Here is a 16528-nt window from a genome sequence, read left to right on the forward strand (position 1 = left end):
TATGGCAAAAAGGAACTGCATTATAACTGTCAGCAAAGCAGGCCTGTCATAGGACAAAATGAATATGAACTCTGTCATTTCTGCATTAGTCATGTTAGATTATGCTTTATTGGGGAAATAGCTCAACAAAGTTTAGTGGCTTAGCACTAACTAAGTTTAGTGGTTTCTGGATCACCTAAATTCCATTGAAGATTTTGCGATCTTGTTGTTTTCTTCCCTGGCTGCCTAAGAATCAGCCACCTTCATGAATTACATAGCAACTACCCAGACCTGGCAGTTCATGAACAATCATACTTCAGAGCAAGCAAATGGTCATCGATGTCCTTCACTCTGGGAAGGCAACAGTACCTAAGACAGAAGGTCGTGAAAGCTAGCTGAAATGTACAAGGCCACACCAGATGTCATTTTTGTAGTTGGATTTAGAACCCACTTTGATAGTGGAAGGATAACTAGCTTTGGTGTGATTTATGATTCCTTGGTCTATGCAAAGAAAAACGAGTCTAAGCACAGACTTCCAAGACACAGCCTGTATGAGAAGAGAAAGACCTCAAGGAAACAGTGAAAGGAATCCAAAAATAGGATGAAGAAAATTGGGGACAGCAAAAGTCAATGTTAGTACTGGCAAAAAAACCAAAGGAATAAGGATTCTACAATGACTTTAATGATCCTGTGAGTTTTCCATGAAGATTAATAAACTGTAAACATCTGAAAAAAAAAAGATTTTGAGATCCTCCAACATAGCTGATGTCAATATTGAGTAATTAAAGACTCTTGTTTCCTCCTTTGTGAGGCTTGGAAGCTGCAATTTCAATCTGAGGCCTCTGAGGTCTTGTAAAAAGAACAAAGAGCCTGAAAGACATTCACAGCATCAGTCATATCCATCTTCTTCATTTAGAAACATTCACACGACCCAGAATAACTACAAAGGCAACTGGGAAATATAGTATTGCTCATGGATAGCTGGTAATCACTAAATTTCCAAAATATTTCTGTAAAATTCTTTTCTCCAGCATAAGTTAGTAATACATTTTTATAAAACATTGTTTAAAGCTAAGAAGTTATAACATTGAAGGTGAAAGAGTCTATATATACTCATGTAAAAAAAATTCCCTCAAGCTTCTGGGAAAGTTGTCTTTTGCTCTCACCCTTCCTATGGCTGAGCATTGCACAGCTAGTAAAATACAACACTATATGTGTTACAATTTTACTTATTTTTCCAAGCACATATACATTTTTCCTTTTCTTTTTTTAGAAAAAGTAGATGAAATAAGTGTCCGAATTATGTATGATGTTAATCTTTCTGCTAACAGAAGAAATATAATTAATGTAATGAACAAATGGAGAACTATTTAAAAATAAAGATAATATGTTCAATGTTTTACTTTATGTTTCGTCGTTTGTATGTCTTGATATCATATGGTTCATCACAAGTTTAATGTTAAGTTAATTGTCTTTAAATTCTTAACCATAAAAAAGCTATATTAATAAATCAACACAGATCTTATACCAACGTTAAAACAAAAACCTCAAAATTTTAAGCCAGTGTTTTTGAAGTTTTGGTTTTTCTAATTGTACATGTGTTACAAAATTAGTCATTACTTTATAATTTTCACAATCAACATTTCTGTAGAGTCCTGTGTGCTCAGGTTCCAGCCACTCAGCCTACACACTGTAACTCAATTAATTTTCATGGCACCTCTATAAGTACTATAGAATATATAATTATTACAATTAAGCAAACTGAAGCAGGGACAGTTTGATTAAATTGCCTAAGAATGGGTCTTCCAAATGTTAACTGTTAAAAAATTATATAATATAGTATCTTAAGAGTGAAAATAAAAGAGTATTCTAAAATATTCAGGAAGCAGAACTGCTTGGATTTAGTTGTGTAATTTAATAAATATTAATCTATTTAATGTTCAGCAGAAAGTGGGAGGAAAGCAGAAACATAAGGGAAAATAAAGAAAGTCAAAGAAGAAGAGAAATGTAAGGAGAAAGAGCACACACAAATGTGAAGGACTATCACAGATGTCCTGCAGAACTAATTATGAATATGCATTTGTACTTACATAAATGTAGTAAAATGATTTATCATCCCTTTGTAACAATTATATCAGAAAGTATAATTTGACTATAAGTGGAGTAAAAGTAATACTTTAATTATGAAATAGATTAAAATTGGAAATAGTTTCAAATTATATCATAAAAACAACAATCAAAGTAAACTGGATGGCATTATCACTGTCAGTTACAATGCACTTCAGACACGGAATAATTCCAGGGATAAAAAGGGACATTATATTATTAAGTGTTGATTTTTCATAAGGGCATATAAACCTTAAATATATATGCATCCCATAACAGAAATTCAATGTACTAGAAGCACAAATATCATAAAGGAGACACGAACATATGTATGACAATAGCTGGAAAACTCAGCACTTCTAGATCAGAAAAACCTCCTGCAATTTTATGGATCCCAAAGGCATATGGTCTAGGGAAAGGCAAAGCATAGGAGATGGAAAGTACCCAGCACTGAGTCAGAGCCTAGAAGGATCTTTAAAGCTTCCTCTTTTCTTCTAATAAAGGGGATCTCTGCTGAGATGCTTGAGAGGGGGTGTCAAATTGAACCTCACTCACCCTGCAAGAACCTCACATGGAGGCATTTGAGTTAGGAGTCCAAAAGTGCCACTCCCTTCAGCAACTGCATGCACCGGCAGAGCCCCAGTAGTGCAAGGGCAGTGGTTTCCCCAGCAAGGCCTTCCAGGTTAAACCTGTGCTACTGCCTTGGGCCTACAAACAACACACAGGTTTTAACTAGGATTGTGGTCCTCATGTCCTCAAAAACAAAATGTGTTATTTTGCCACTTTAAAAAAAGAAATCAGATTATGTATTTATAAAGGAAATAATATTTTATTTTGTAGAACTGATTCCAATTATATGTCTGAGCATTATTTGCATTTTTAAAGAAACTCATTAGAAAAATTGTCAGGACACATAACATAACTTTGAGAGCATTCTTTCTTAGATAACTGTTTTTCAGCTGAATACATAGCTATAACCCATTCAGGTTATATTTGCCTTTTTAAATTAACTGTAGAAACTAACATTTTATTAAGGTTTAACATCAGAAACAAAGAGGATCACTTTATGCACTTCAAATGTCATTAGAACCATGTGTAATCTTTGAAAGGAAAGCCTTGGAGGAGAGCGAAGGTCTGGGAAACAGCACTAAGCACCACAGCTCCAACACCAGCACAGGGGATTCCAAAAGTTCTCCCATTGGAAACCATTTGGAAACTTCTGTCTGCTATCTTGGCACACCTCTGCCTTAAACTGATTTTTTTTCCTGGTTTTCCACTTTGTTGTCTCATTTGATAGCCTCTCCAGAGTCATGGACCAGTATAAAGGCATGAGGTGTGTGAAAATCCACAACAGATATTGTAAGGGAGTCAGAAGAGGACCAACAGATGATTAAAAGAACAGTGGAAAGAAAGTGTGATGTTATGTGGTGGAGTTAGCAAAATAAGACAACCCACAATTCTATGGTATACTTTACCTTTGGGTAGATTCTATGCCTGTGTGACTAATAAGCTTTGATTTATGTATGGCCTGAATGGTAAGAGATCCAGAAAAAGCTTAATCATGAGAGGGGATTAATACATTCCATTAATTACCACCAGGAAGAAAGGAAACCACTCAAGGCAGCATTTCAACAGATGCATAATCAACACCACTATCTTCCTTCTTGGAGAATAGCATTAGGTTTATCAAGTTCATAAACACATGGAAACTGATAGAGAAAATCAGCCAGAACTCACTGTTACCTTTTAAGAAAATAATGAAATATTTTATATATTATTTCAAAGATTAATGTAGTACCCTAACTAAACTTGGTCCAGAATAATGTTTTTCAAAGACATTTGTTCTGTTTTGTGATTTTGTTTTTTATTGTTGTGCTGGTTAGGGGTACATTGTGGCATTTATAAAAGTTCTTACAATATATCAAATAATTAAAAATAATATTGCTCAGTAGGAGAAAAAAGAATGCAAAATAAGATATTATAATTACTATAATCATATTTTGGCAGCCACCCTTTAAAAATGGACTTCTTTTCTCATATTGAAGCATCCATTGCACAATTGTGATCATTATTTTTTTTCTTAGATTTTTGTTTTTCTTCTAATTTCTCTAAAAATCTATGACATTGCATAGCTCTCTGTTCATCAGGTTTATCGGGGTAATGCAAGTCAATTAAATTTCAGCAGAACATTTAATTACTGCTGGGAGTCCCTCTCCAAGATTTTCAGTTTCTCTTTAGGGACTTAGAACTGAACAATGAATAATTTTGGTTTAATTAAAATTCAAGTGTCAAATCCCACAAGGCTCATTTTACAGAGACCTGCCAATCAGTCAATCGACAGACTCATAACACTCTTGCTCACTCTGTGACTATCTTTCCCCCAATGAAGGACTTTTGTTTTCTGATGTTTCACCCCAGATATCTTGTAACTTGGCAATCTTATAATGAAAGCAATGACATTCTATTCCAAATTAATGATCTTTGTGCAGCGAGCACTACAGTCCCAATTACACGAATTTTTCTTGCACAAGACAGCAAGGTAGTGATTTTCTTTCTTCTTTCAATATTAGCATAATATTTATATATGTACTTACGTAGTCTACAGAAAATCCAGAAATCTAATTAACCTTCCAACTAAAACCAGTGTCATGTATATGAGATTGTTTATTCATTAAGTATATATTGATATTCTCCTATATGATGAGCAAGCTCAATGTGCTGAATTGAGAATTGTAAAACATATTTTCTGTTTTGATGTCCTAATAGTCTAGTGAGGAAAGCAAATAGGAAAGAATTAAATAAGAAAATATTATAATTTGAGAGCTATGCACTGATTAGGTAATTGACAGGTCGGGCTAGACAAAACCCAATCAGAAAAAGTCAAACAAAGTTGAGAGTTTCTGGTATGGCACTTGAGGAGAGAATAGGAGGGAGCAGGCCACAGAATTTGTAGGTGTGTGACAATAAGCCTTAGGACACACTGTGAGGAAGACACTGAGTTTGAAGGGATTATCCAGATGCGAGAAATAGTGGGATTCATGGACTAGAACAAGAGCAGCACTTTAAAGAAATAAAATAAATTTCTTTGAGATTACCCACTACAAAGAGTGGGAGAAGTGATTAAAAGTAAATTACTAAAGCCTATTATATGGAATTTATTGGTAGGTGTGGTGGTATATGCCTGCAATCCTAGCATTTAGTATGAAGCAGGAGGATCACAAAGCCAAGCTGAACTACATAGTGAGACATTGTCTCAAAAATAAAACAAATAGTTTAGTTTAAGGAAAAGAAAAAGAAATTAGTGTGTTTTTTTAAGGAAAAAATTGACAAAAGTTTTTCAATCTCTAAATCTTCACACATTCTCCAAAATCATAGAAAACGTATTATATTTCACTTACAGAGCAACTAGCAAAATGCAGATCTTGAATATTGGTTGTATCCCTACATCTGTATAATTTTCACTTGGAGCACAATTTTCTTCCCACTTCTAACCCAGCTACTGATTGTAAAAAAGAACAGTATATTTAAGTATATTAGCAAATATTACTGCATTGTGGGTGGGGGGAGGGAATGTAGTTATCTTAATTACAAGTAGACAGAACTCAAAGGAATAAATAGTTGCAGAATCCATTGAATGTGCTAGTTGGTAAATCTGACCAATATTTTATCCTTGGATAAATAATCTAGGCATTCAAATCAGTTATGATAATTGAGTACTGCTACCCAAATCATTAAGTAAAGGGCTTGTTCAAAAGAGAAATACAAAGAAATTTAATAAAAATGCATAGAGGGTTCCTTTTTCCCCACATCCTTGCCAATACCTGCTGTTGTTGGTGTTTTGGATGATGGCTATTCTAACAGGGATGATGTGGAGTCTTAGTGTGGTTTTGATTTGCATTTCCTTTATGGCCAGAGATGCTGAGTATTTTTTCATGTGTTTTTTGGCCATTTGAATTTCTTCTTTTGAAAAGTTCTGTTTAATTCAGTTGCCCATTTCTTAATTGGTTCATTGACTCAGGGGCAGTTACTTTTTTGAGCTCCCTGTATAGCCTGGTTATCTGTCCTTTGTCTGATTTATAGCTAGCAAATATTTTCTGCCACTCTGTGGGTGGTCTCTTCAGTTTAGAGTCCATTTCTTTCATTGTGCAGAAGCTTTTTAATTTCATGTAGTCCCATTTGTCCATCCTTCCTCATACACTGCTGGTGGGAATGCAAACTAGTACAACCACTCTGGAAAATAAGACGCTTCTTAAAAAACTAAACATAGATCTGCCATATGATTCAGCAATCTCAATCCTAAGGATATACCCAAAGGAATGTGACTCAGGTTACTCCAGAGGCACCTGCACACCCATGTTTATTGCAGCACTATTCACAATAGCCAAGTTATGGAAACAACCAAAGATGCCCCACTACTGACAAATGGATTAGAAAAATGTGGTATTTATACACAATGGAATTTTACTCAGCCATGAAGAAGAATGAAATCTTTTCAATCGCAAGTAAATGGATGAAGCTGGAGAATACCATCTTAAGTGAAGTTAGCCAGGCTCAGAAGGCCAAAATCCTATGTTCTCCCTCATATGTGTACTTTAGATCTAAAACAAATACAGTAATATTTTTGGACATGGGTCACACGCTAAGGAGAGAACACATACAGGAGGAATAGGGAAAGGTAAGAAACCCAAAACTTGAGAGTGCTTGATGTGACCACTGTACAGGAGTTAATATAGTAACCTTCAAACGAAAGGGGTCAGTATGGGAAGGTGACTGGGGGTAGGTAGTGAAGAAGTCTGGTATAGATGAATTAATTAGGGTTGTAATACACATGTTTATGGAAGCAATGCTAGGAATCTTTCTGTATAACTATCTTTATGGCACAGTAGCAAAAACGCCATGTCTTTCTTACTATTGCTTATGTCGTCTCTTCAACAAAATTAGAGAAGAGGGCAGAACAGGTTCTGCCTGGAAGCAAGGGTGGTGGGGAGAAGAGGGAGGAGGCGGGGGGCAGGGTGAGAAATGGCCAAAATGATGTATGCACATATGAATAAAAAAATAGAAATATGCACCCCACCCCCCAAAAAAGTAAAATGAATGCCATCTGTGGTCATGCTGTAAAAAACATGAATATAACACTTAAAGGAGACAGAGAAACCCTCAATATATGATAAAATTAATCAGGACCAAGGTATATTGTCCTTTAGACGTCCCAGAATTTCAGTACAACTATTTAGTGTAAGAATCAAGATAACAATCACCAAAGTCAAAAAGCTGTAAAAATGAAGTGTGAAATAATTCAGATATAATTGTGAATACTATCATCAAATGCAATGAAGTTTTAAAAAGTGTAAGTGCTTATGATAAAATGTCATCTACATTGACAAATCCAGAAAAGAGCACTAAAGCTTCTGATATATCCAAGGTACAAGGCTTCAAGAAAAATAGAGAAGAGGCATAATGACCACTAAAGGGCACTAAGAAGCACTTCTAAGAATATTTTCTGTATTCTTTATCTTCTTTTTTTATTGTTTTGCTGGGTGGGGGTACATTGTGGCATTTACAAAAGTTCTTACAACATATCAAATATATATGTTCAGTTAACTAAGTCTACTGCTACTGGTAGCAACTACTTGTTTCTTTGGTGTGTCACACACTATGGTAAAGATTTTATATGGATTATGTAACTTATATTCACAATAATCTGCTGAATTTTTGTTACTTCATTTTACAAATGAGTTTTAAGGTACAATGTGGTTAAAAATCTTTCCCAAATTCTCACCAGAGCTGGAGGCAGGATTTAGGACAAGGTTTGAGCTAAATCACATTCAGTATTTTTACATCCTAAATATCCTTCCCACTTTTATTTTGTTTTACTTTTTATTAGCATAAATTAACTGTACAAAAGAGTCTCATTCTGAAATTTACATACATGCACTTAATGTATGTATGCATGCTGATCCAACCACATTACTCTTTCTCAATCCTTCTCATTTGTCCTCCCTCTTTTTTTTAAGTTTCCAGTGGGTTTCCTTATGCTACTTTCATAGACATATACAATGAAATGTTGATTCTATTCACCCTCCTCATCACCCTTGCTAAATATTCCACTTTTAATAATATGTGAAGTCCAGCTTATGCTAGTGTTTGAAGAACCTTATTAAATTTTCAGAAATTTACTGGGTGAGTGGCATCCTATCAATAACTTGAAATAATCCATTGTGGAGATTTTTAAGCCACAGTAACCTCCAAACATTACAAAAAAGCCCATTTTTTAGAGGTGGTTGTTAATCTTTTACCAGCACAGCTACAAATTTATTAAGTCCAGTTGGTTAGAATCAGAAGAGAAGCAAACCAGCATAGGGTTTCAATGTGTGTCAAACTATGTGTGTGCATTCTGTAGAATACCGAGAGATCACCTCTGATAAGTAGTACTGGACAGAATAATTATGTCAATCATATAAAAAGGAGACTTTATTTAAAACAGATGTCTCAACAAGTGCACCTTGTATGTGTGTGTGTGTGTGTGTGTGTGTGTGTGTCTTATTTAAGTGTTGTAGAGAAGGAAAGTTAATTAAAGGCAGAATTTGGTTTTGTAATTTAAAAAGGCAAATGTATTGCATTAGTTTATCAGAGTAAGATTGTTACTGTTTTATTAGAATGTCCAGAATATCAGTGGAAAATTTTCCCCAGAAAAAAATGTATACCAGAGTACAGAGAAGGGGGTTCAAAACCCAGTCAGGTTGTTATACATATATGCATGGAAACAACACAATCTCCCTGTTTAGCTATCTTTATCTCAAACTAGCAAAAACAGTTTCTCTTTTTATGTTTTATGGTTTTTCTTCTACAAAACCTGAGAACAGGAAGGCAAACAGGTTCTGCATTTGGAGTAGGAGGTGGGGGAGGGGTGAAGAAAGGGGCAGGAGATTGAATATGGTGCAAATAATGTATACACATGTATGTAAATGGAAAAATGATATCTGTTGACTGAAACTGTTCCAGAAATCAGGGGAGGGGGGATGAAAGGGAGGTATGAATTCAAGTATTATATATTTGATACATTGTAAGAACTTCATAAATGCTACAATGTATCCCCACCCAGCACAAGAATAAAATAAATAAATAAATAAATAAATAACGAGGTCAAGTGCTAAAATTAGAATTTTTCACTGGGAGGTCATTGGCGACCAGAAGGGATGTTCTGGCCTGAGTAATAAATCATGTACAAACGTCTAGAAATTCAGGAAAAACCTCTGCTGAAAAATATGATATGGTATTGGTCTTGGAAACTGAGTGTTTGTAGCTTTCTATGTTTGCTAATTTTAAGTTATAGAGTCTGAGCTTAAACATTTCACAGAAAACCCTTTGTCTTTATTGGCCTTTAATATCTAACTAACTTTATTTCTTAGCAAAAGAACTACAAATTTATGAGTGATAAGAAACATTTTCTATTATTATAATACTCTACTTGAGCTAAAAGTTTAAAATGATCATTATGGTTGGTTTCACACAAATACATTTAGATTCCATGTTGAAATCCTGATTATTAGAAAGTTCTTAGTCGTTTGATTAGAAATCATTAGTTTTAATCTATTTGACTCTTATTATAAAGTTAAATGCAATTTGATTGTTCACACAGAACTATGATTTCTTCAAGCAATAATTACTGACTCTTGATAATTAGCAATTGTCAAAATAAAAAATCTTTTTGAAAGACCCTCCTAATGCAAGAACTGATTACTATGGTCTTACTCATCAAATGAAGCATCCTTTAAAAAATTATTATTTCTCTAGAACTCTGCATGTAGATATACAACAAAAATATATTAGGTCTTTAATTTCAAATTCATGGAGAATATGTATTGCATATTAGGAGCAGGAATGACTAAAAAAGTGTTCATTTTCCTTTTCTTCCATCCTAACATTTTGAACACTATATTTAAAAAAAAAAACTCTGCCACTTTATTTGCATAGAATATTAGAATTTATATATTTTATTTTTTAGTTTTATTAGTTCTTACAATACATCATATTTGAATTCACCTCTTCCGCCATTCCTCTTTATCCCCCTGCACCCATTCCTAGAGCAGTTTCAACAGTTCTCATTTTTTCATTTTCAGGCACGACTACATAATATTTCCGCCATACTTACCCTCCTGCACGCTTTCCTCCTACCCTCCCCATCCCATTGGTTCCAACACCCAAGACAGTACCTGTTTTGTCTTCCTATTCTCCGTTCTTGCAAAAAATAAAATGACATTTTTGTTTGTTTAAGATAGCTACACAGGATGTTTCCTTGTGATATTTCCATGTATAAATGTATTATAACCCAAATGTATTTTTCTCCTTTCTACCCCTTAGTCCTCTTCTTATGGTGATTTCAATAGGTTTAAATATTCTATATTAATTCTTGTATAGAAAGTACATAAACCATGTTCACTTTCTTAACTTCCTACTAAAAACTTCTACTTTCAGCAACTTGCTTGATAACAATCTTATAAGAGATAGTAAAAGTTTTAGCAATAGTAACTTCACAGATGGAAAAATAACCCCCCTAGATATTATTAGGGGGAAGAAATTATTTCCCCTTAATCATAATTCTGGTAATATTAATAAATATTTCCCACTTTTGTTCAGCATTCTTTCCCCATTGTCTATCATAAGGATTTGTGGCTTCTTATGATTGTACATTTTCTTCATAAATCATTTCTTACACTTTAGATATTGAAGTTAAAAAGAGAAAGAAAGGGAAGGAGGAAATTATAATGGAAAGGAAGAAAACTAATGGAAATTAGGGAAATAGAGACAGAAAAATTTTTAGCATTGATATATTTCTATGACTAAATTGTCATCATTAGAAATGTTTGTTCTTTGTAAATAATTAAAAATCCAGTTGGGAAATTTCCTGTATGAGTCTTGGAATGTATTCTGTATGTTTAATCACAACTGTTTTTTTTTTTTTAAGTTGAAACAAGAGTAACATTTTGTGAGCAAAAAATTGCTGAGTGGCACTTTTCTTTTTTATTAGAACATTTCTCAAGAACTGAGTAAATTAGGATTTACTGTACAATAACAGATCAAATAGATACACTTTGATCCAGAGGGAGTAAAAGACATACAGCATTATCCCCATATGATCTTTGGAAATAATATTATTCATCTTAGTATTCAAACAAAGAGTAATTTGTAAAGGTTGCATGCTCTGCAGAGTCATTTTGTCAAATTACTGAAGCCAACTGATTTCTTTAGGGACAGTTTCAACTGCTGTGCCATTCAGGACACATCCAGAGGGCAGCTCATTTGACAGTGCTTTGGGGAAACATATCTGTCTGAGTATCAATTTCCTGTCACCTTACATGCTATCTCTATAAATTATTAAAGCAATTGTAAGAATAGAAAAAACAGTTTTCACGATGCGTTATTTCTTGTGTTTTGCTTGACTATAATAAGAAAAAGACTAAAACAGTGATCTATTAAAGCTTGTGTTATTTGCTCATTACTTCTTGATCCATCTTACAAATCTCTACTAGTTTCATACAGTTTTCTTCTAAAAATGGGATATAAAGTCCAATACACTTCTGAGTGGCTTAATACTTCATAAAAAGATGTATCAATATTTATTTTTCAGCACTTTAATTTTACAGAAAAGGAAAATAAACCACAAGGTGTTAAATGATTCTCCACAGTCATCCAGGTCATTTTGTGGCATAGACAAAACCTTTCCTAAAATTCTGATTCCTAGTCTGATTAGTTCAGTTAGATCCTGGAAAATCCATTCCCAAATCAATGTTATTCAAGACTCTTTAATTTATATATGGAGTGTTTAAGACTAAGGACTCACTGAGCAATTAGGCAGGGCAAGTAACTTGAAAACTCTGACCTTGAGCAAATGATACAGACAGTTTGCACCTCCATGCTTAACTTGTAAAACTGATGATTACATAAATTTATATGTGTTCTAATTCTAGGTTCACAAAAAAGTGTCTGATATATTATGCTCAAAATGTTACCCATTATTATAATGTATTTTAATTATCAATTATTTGTGAAATGTAGCATACCACTCCAGAATTTACTGGATTAAAGCATCAACCTACTCCAGGGTAACACCATCTTAACTTAGTAACATCTGCAGAGTTCTTATTTCTAAATAAGGTCACATTCAGTCATCTTAGGGATTGAAACTTGAAAATATCTTTTGTGGAAGATACAATTTAAGCTATAAACCCTGAACATGAGAAAAATTATAAGAATACACTATGGAGGAGAGACAAGATGGTAGATTAAAGACACCTATCACTTTTCTGTGTGTCCACAAATCTGGAACAAAACTTTAGGCACATGGCTTTGGAGGAGGTGTGTGATGTGGAAATGCAAGAGAGGGCAATAATAAACAGCAGACAGACAAAAGGTTTAAATTCAGACATGGAAAATGTTAGATTTACAAAAGAAATGTTACCCTAACATAAAATGCTAAGCAAAATTATAAGGAAAGGGAAGAATCTCCCAAAGACTGTATAGGCAAAAGAGAAAAAGAAAGCCTCCTCAGAAAACTTCATGGTCACACAAGCTAAGTGTATAAAGCTGACTGTGCCAAAACATTACATTTAAGATAGGTGATCTGCATTAGGTGTAGTAAGCAGATGCCACAGAAGAGCCCCCTGGCATTTTCTAACTCACTCACACAATTATCTCAGGAGACGTCTTAAAGAAATAGCCCTGAGCTTATGAGAGAAGACCCTGAACTTTTATTCTCTCTAAACCCCAAAAGATTACCACCCCCCATTGACTAAGTAAGTGAACACCTTGAGAATCAGTATAAACCTGGGAAACTAGTTGTGACTAGATCTCAGATTCATAGACACAGAACTATGTGAGTGGACACTGCAGGTCTCAAGGCAGAGCTGCCATGGGAGGAGTCCATAAAGCCTTCATCACCCACCGGGTGACACCTAGAAGTTGACCAGAGTTGGAAGCAAACAGGGAGCAAGGTGAGAGTAGATATGAGTTGAGTCAGATCATAAACAGGGAACAAACCTGGAGCAAACTGTGAGGCAAAGATTCACTGTAAATCACCAGGAGTTAGAAAGGATACTGTGTCCAAATACAAACAGTGTTTTATATCTTCTTGTGGCTCTGGGGATCAGGCCCATGGCCTTAAATGTGCTGAGTGGGCACTGTGCTACTGAGCTATATCCCCAACCTAAACATGTTTTGGTATATTCTCTCTATTATATCTAATACCTTTATCATATATATTTTACACTCTTGCACATTTTGCTTCTTCCCTTTTCCTTTTCCCATGACCTGATCTTTTTTATTTCTTTACTACTCATACCTATAACTTTATATTTTTTAAGCTCTTAGATTGTCTTCTAAGTGTTCTACTTCCTTTCTTTTCTTTACTTTCTTGGGAATGTAGCTGATGTTTACAATATTTTCACTACATTTAAATATCTGGTTTGTTTTTCAATTGTAGATTTTGTTATTACTGTCTGCTTTCTTTCCTCTAAGTAGTAGTGAAAGAAATATTATTCACAACAGATGTACAAACCTCAATGCTGAAACACAAATAATATGAAAATGCTAAGTGATATTACTCCTCAAATAATTCATAACACCTAAATAATCAAACCCAAAAATATTATCTGGCTGAAATTCCAGACAAAGAATTCAAAAGTTTACTTTTAAAAATTAATAGTAATCCCAAAGAGGATACAAAAAAATAGATAAAGAATCAAATCTATTCAAGATCTGGACAATAAAGCCAACAACATGAGTGAGAAATTTATCAAGGAAATTAACATTCAAAAACAATGGAAATGTTGGAAATGAAAAGCTCATTAAAACAGAGTAGAAAGCATCACCAACAGAGTAGAAAAGTAGAAGAAAATAAAAGCAATTGAAGATAAGGTCAAAGAACTATTACATTAAGACAGCAATAAAGAAAAAAAGTTAAGCATACTAAAATCAATAAACATAATACATTACATAAAATGAATTAGGGACAAAAATCCCATGGTCATCTCAATAAAGGCAGAAAAATCTTTTGACAATATTCAACGTCTCTTTAGGACAAAAAGTTGAAAATCATACCACAACAAAATGAAGGAAATATACAACAATACTATAGGCAATATTTTACTAAATGGGGAAACCTTTGAAAGCATTTCCTCTGAAATCAGGAATGAGGAAAGGGTGACCATTATCACCTCTAAATCAATATAGTACTTTTTCTCTTAGCCAGGGCAATAGATGAGAAAAAGAAATAAATGGGATTAAAAATAGCTCATAAAGAATTCAAATTATCATTATTTGCAGTTGATCTGATCCTATAACACCTAAAAGAACCCATCAGGGAACTCTTAGATCTGATAAACACTTTCATCAAAGTAACAGGATACAAACTCAACATACAAAAATCAGTAGCCTTTCTACATATCAATAACAAGCATGCTGAGATAGAAATCAGGAAATGAACCCCATTCACAATTAACTCAAAATAATAAATAAATAAATAAATAAATAAATAACTTAGGCAAAAAACCTATCCGGAGAGGTCAATGACCTCCACAATGAAAAGTATAAAACACTGAAGAAAAAAAGAAGACATTAAAAGATGAAAATATCTCCCATGTTCACAGGTCCACAGAATTGATAGTGCAAAATAGTTATATAACCAACAGTGATCTAGAGTTTCAAAGTCTTCCTCATCAAAATTCCAATGACATTCAATGCAAATATAGCATAAAAGAACCCAAATAGCCAAAGCCATCCTGAGCAAAAAAGAGCAATGTTCAAAGTGTCATCATACTGAATTCAAATTATACTATATAGCCATAGTAAAAAAATTAAGTTAAAATAAGAAATTAAAATCAGTATTTGTTTTTTATTTTTAATTTTTAATTTTATTTTATCATTTCTACATTTACTTACATGTATTTTAACTGGTGCAGAAACAGTTGGTATAGACCAGTGTAATAGAGGACCCAGAAATAAGCCCATGCAGCTAGAGCTATCTTATTCTTAACAAAGGTGCATAAAAATATATGTTGAGGAAAAGACAGCCTCTTCAACAAATAGTTTTGGTAAAACTGGATATCAACATACAGAAGGCTGACACTAGGTCCTTATCTCTCAGCCTACAGAAAAATCAATTTAAAATGGATCAAAGACCTTAATGTAAAACCTGAAATGTGAAAACACAACAGGAAAACACTTAAGAACATAAGCATAGGCAATGACTTTCTTAATAACACAACTAACTCAGGAAATAGTAGTAAAAATTAAAAAATGGAATTGCATCAAACTAAAAACATACTGTACAGTAAAGAAAACATCACCACAGTGAAGAGACAGTCTAAAGAATAGAAGAAATTGCCAGCTATTTATCAAAGGATTAATACCCAGAATACATGAAGAATTCAAAATATGCATTATAAAAATAGAATAATGAAACCCATTAAAAATGTTCAAACGGATGGGGGCAAAATAACAAAGGAAAAGAGAGCATATTAGAGGTGAATCTGATCACAGTACATGATATGCATGTATGGAAATACCACACTTGAACTTCATTGTACAACTATTATATAGTAACTTAAAATAAAGTCAAAGATTAAATCTTGAAAGAACAAATAACCTACTAAATAAATGGTCAAATGAATTGAACAAATAGTTCTCAAATGATGAAGTAAAAATAGTCAATAAATGCAGAAAAATGTTTAAAATCCTTAAAGGAAATGAAGATCAAAGCTACACTGAGATTGAATCTCATTCTAGCCAGAACAGCCATCACTAAGAAAACCAACAACTACAAATGCTGGTGAGGATGCTGGAAAGAGGAACACAGTTTGGGTAGAAATGTAAACTAATTCAGCCACTGTATAAAATACTTTGGATGGTCCCAGAAATGCTAAAACTGGAGCTATCATATAATCCTGCTTTATAACTGCTGGGTTATACCCCAAAGAATCAAGGTCAACATACAATAGAGATGCCTACATGCCCATGTTCATTGCTCCTCAACTCACAATAGCCAAGTCATGGAATTAGCCAAGGTGCCTATCAGTAAATAATGGATAAAGATAATATTATAGGCATATTACATGTATAATACACACTACATAAAATATACACATACAGTGGAATGTTATTCAGCCATAAAGAACCAAATTAGTCATTTTCATGAAAATGAATAGAATTGGAGAATCATCATGTTGAGTGAAGTAAGCCAGAGTTATAAAAGATAATCATGTTTTCTCTTGTATTTGAAGTCTAGGATTTTTCTTTAAAACAAAGCAAATACAAGCAATATTATGAAAAACAGGTCACACTAACAGGAAGTCACATACCAGAGAGGGAGGGTAAAAGAAGTTAGGAAGGTGAATATGGTTGATGTACTTCCTATATAAGAATGAATAAAGAATTTAAAAACCTGTTG

At 33.6% G+C, this 16528-nt stretch overlaps 1 pseudogene; it reads left to right on the forward strand.

Annotated features, from left to right (window-relative positions):
* The first annotated feature begins 244 nt into the window (after nt 1–244).
* On the forward strand, nt 245–656 carry LOC109679191 (small ribosomal subunit protein eS24-like; annotated as a pseudogene).
* Nucleotides 657–16528: the final 15872 nt, after the last annotated feature.

Source organism: Castor canadensis, chromosome 10 (genome assembly GCF_047511655.1).
Source record: "Castor canadensis chromosome 10, mCasCan1.hap1v2, whole genome shotgun sequence".
Taxonomy (NCBI): Eukaryota; Metazoa; Chordata; class Mammalia; order Rodentia; family Castoridae; genus Castor; species Castor canadensis.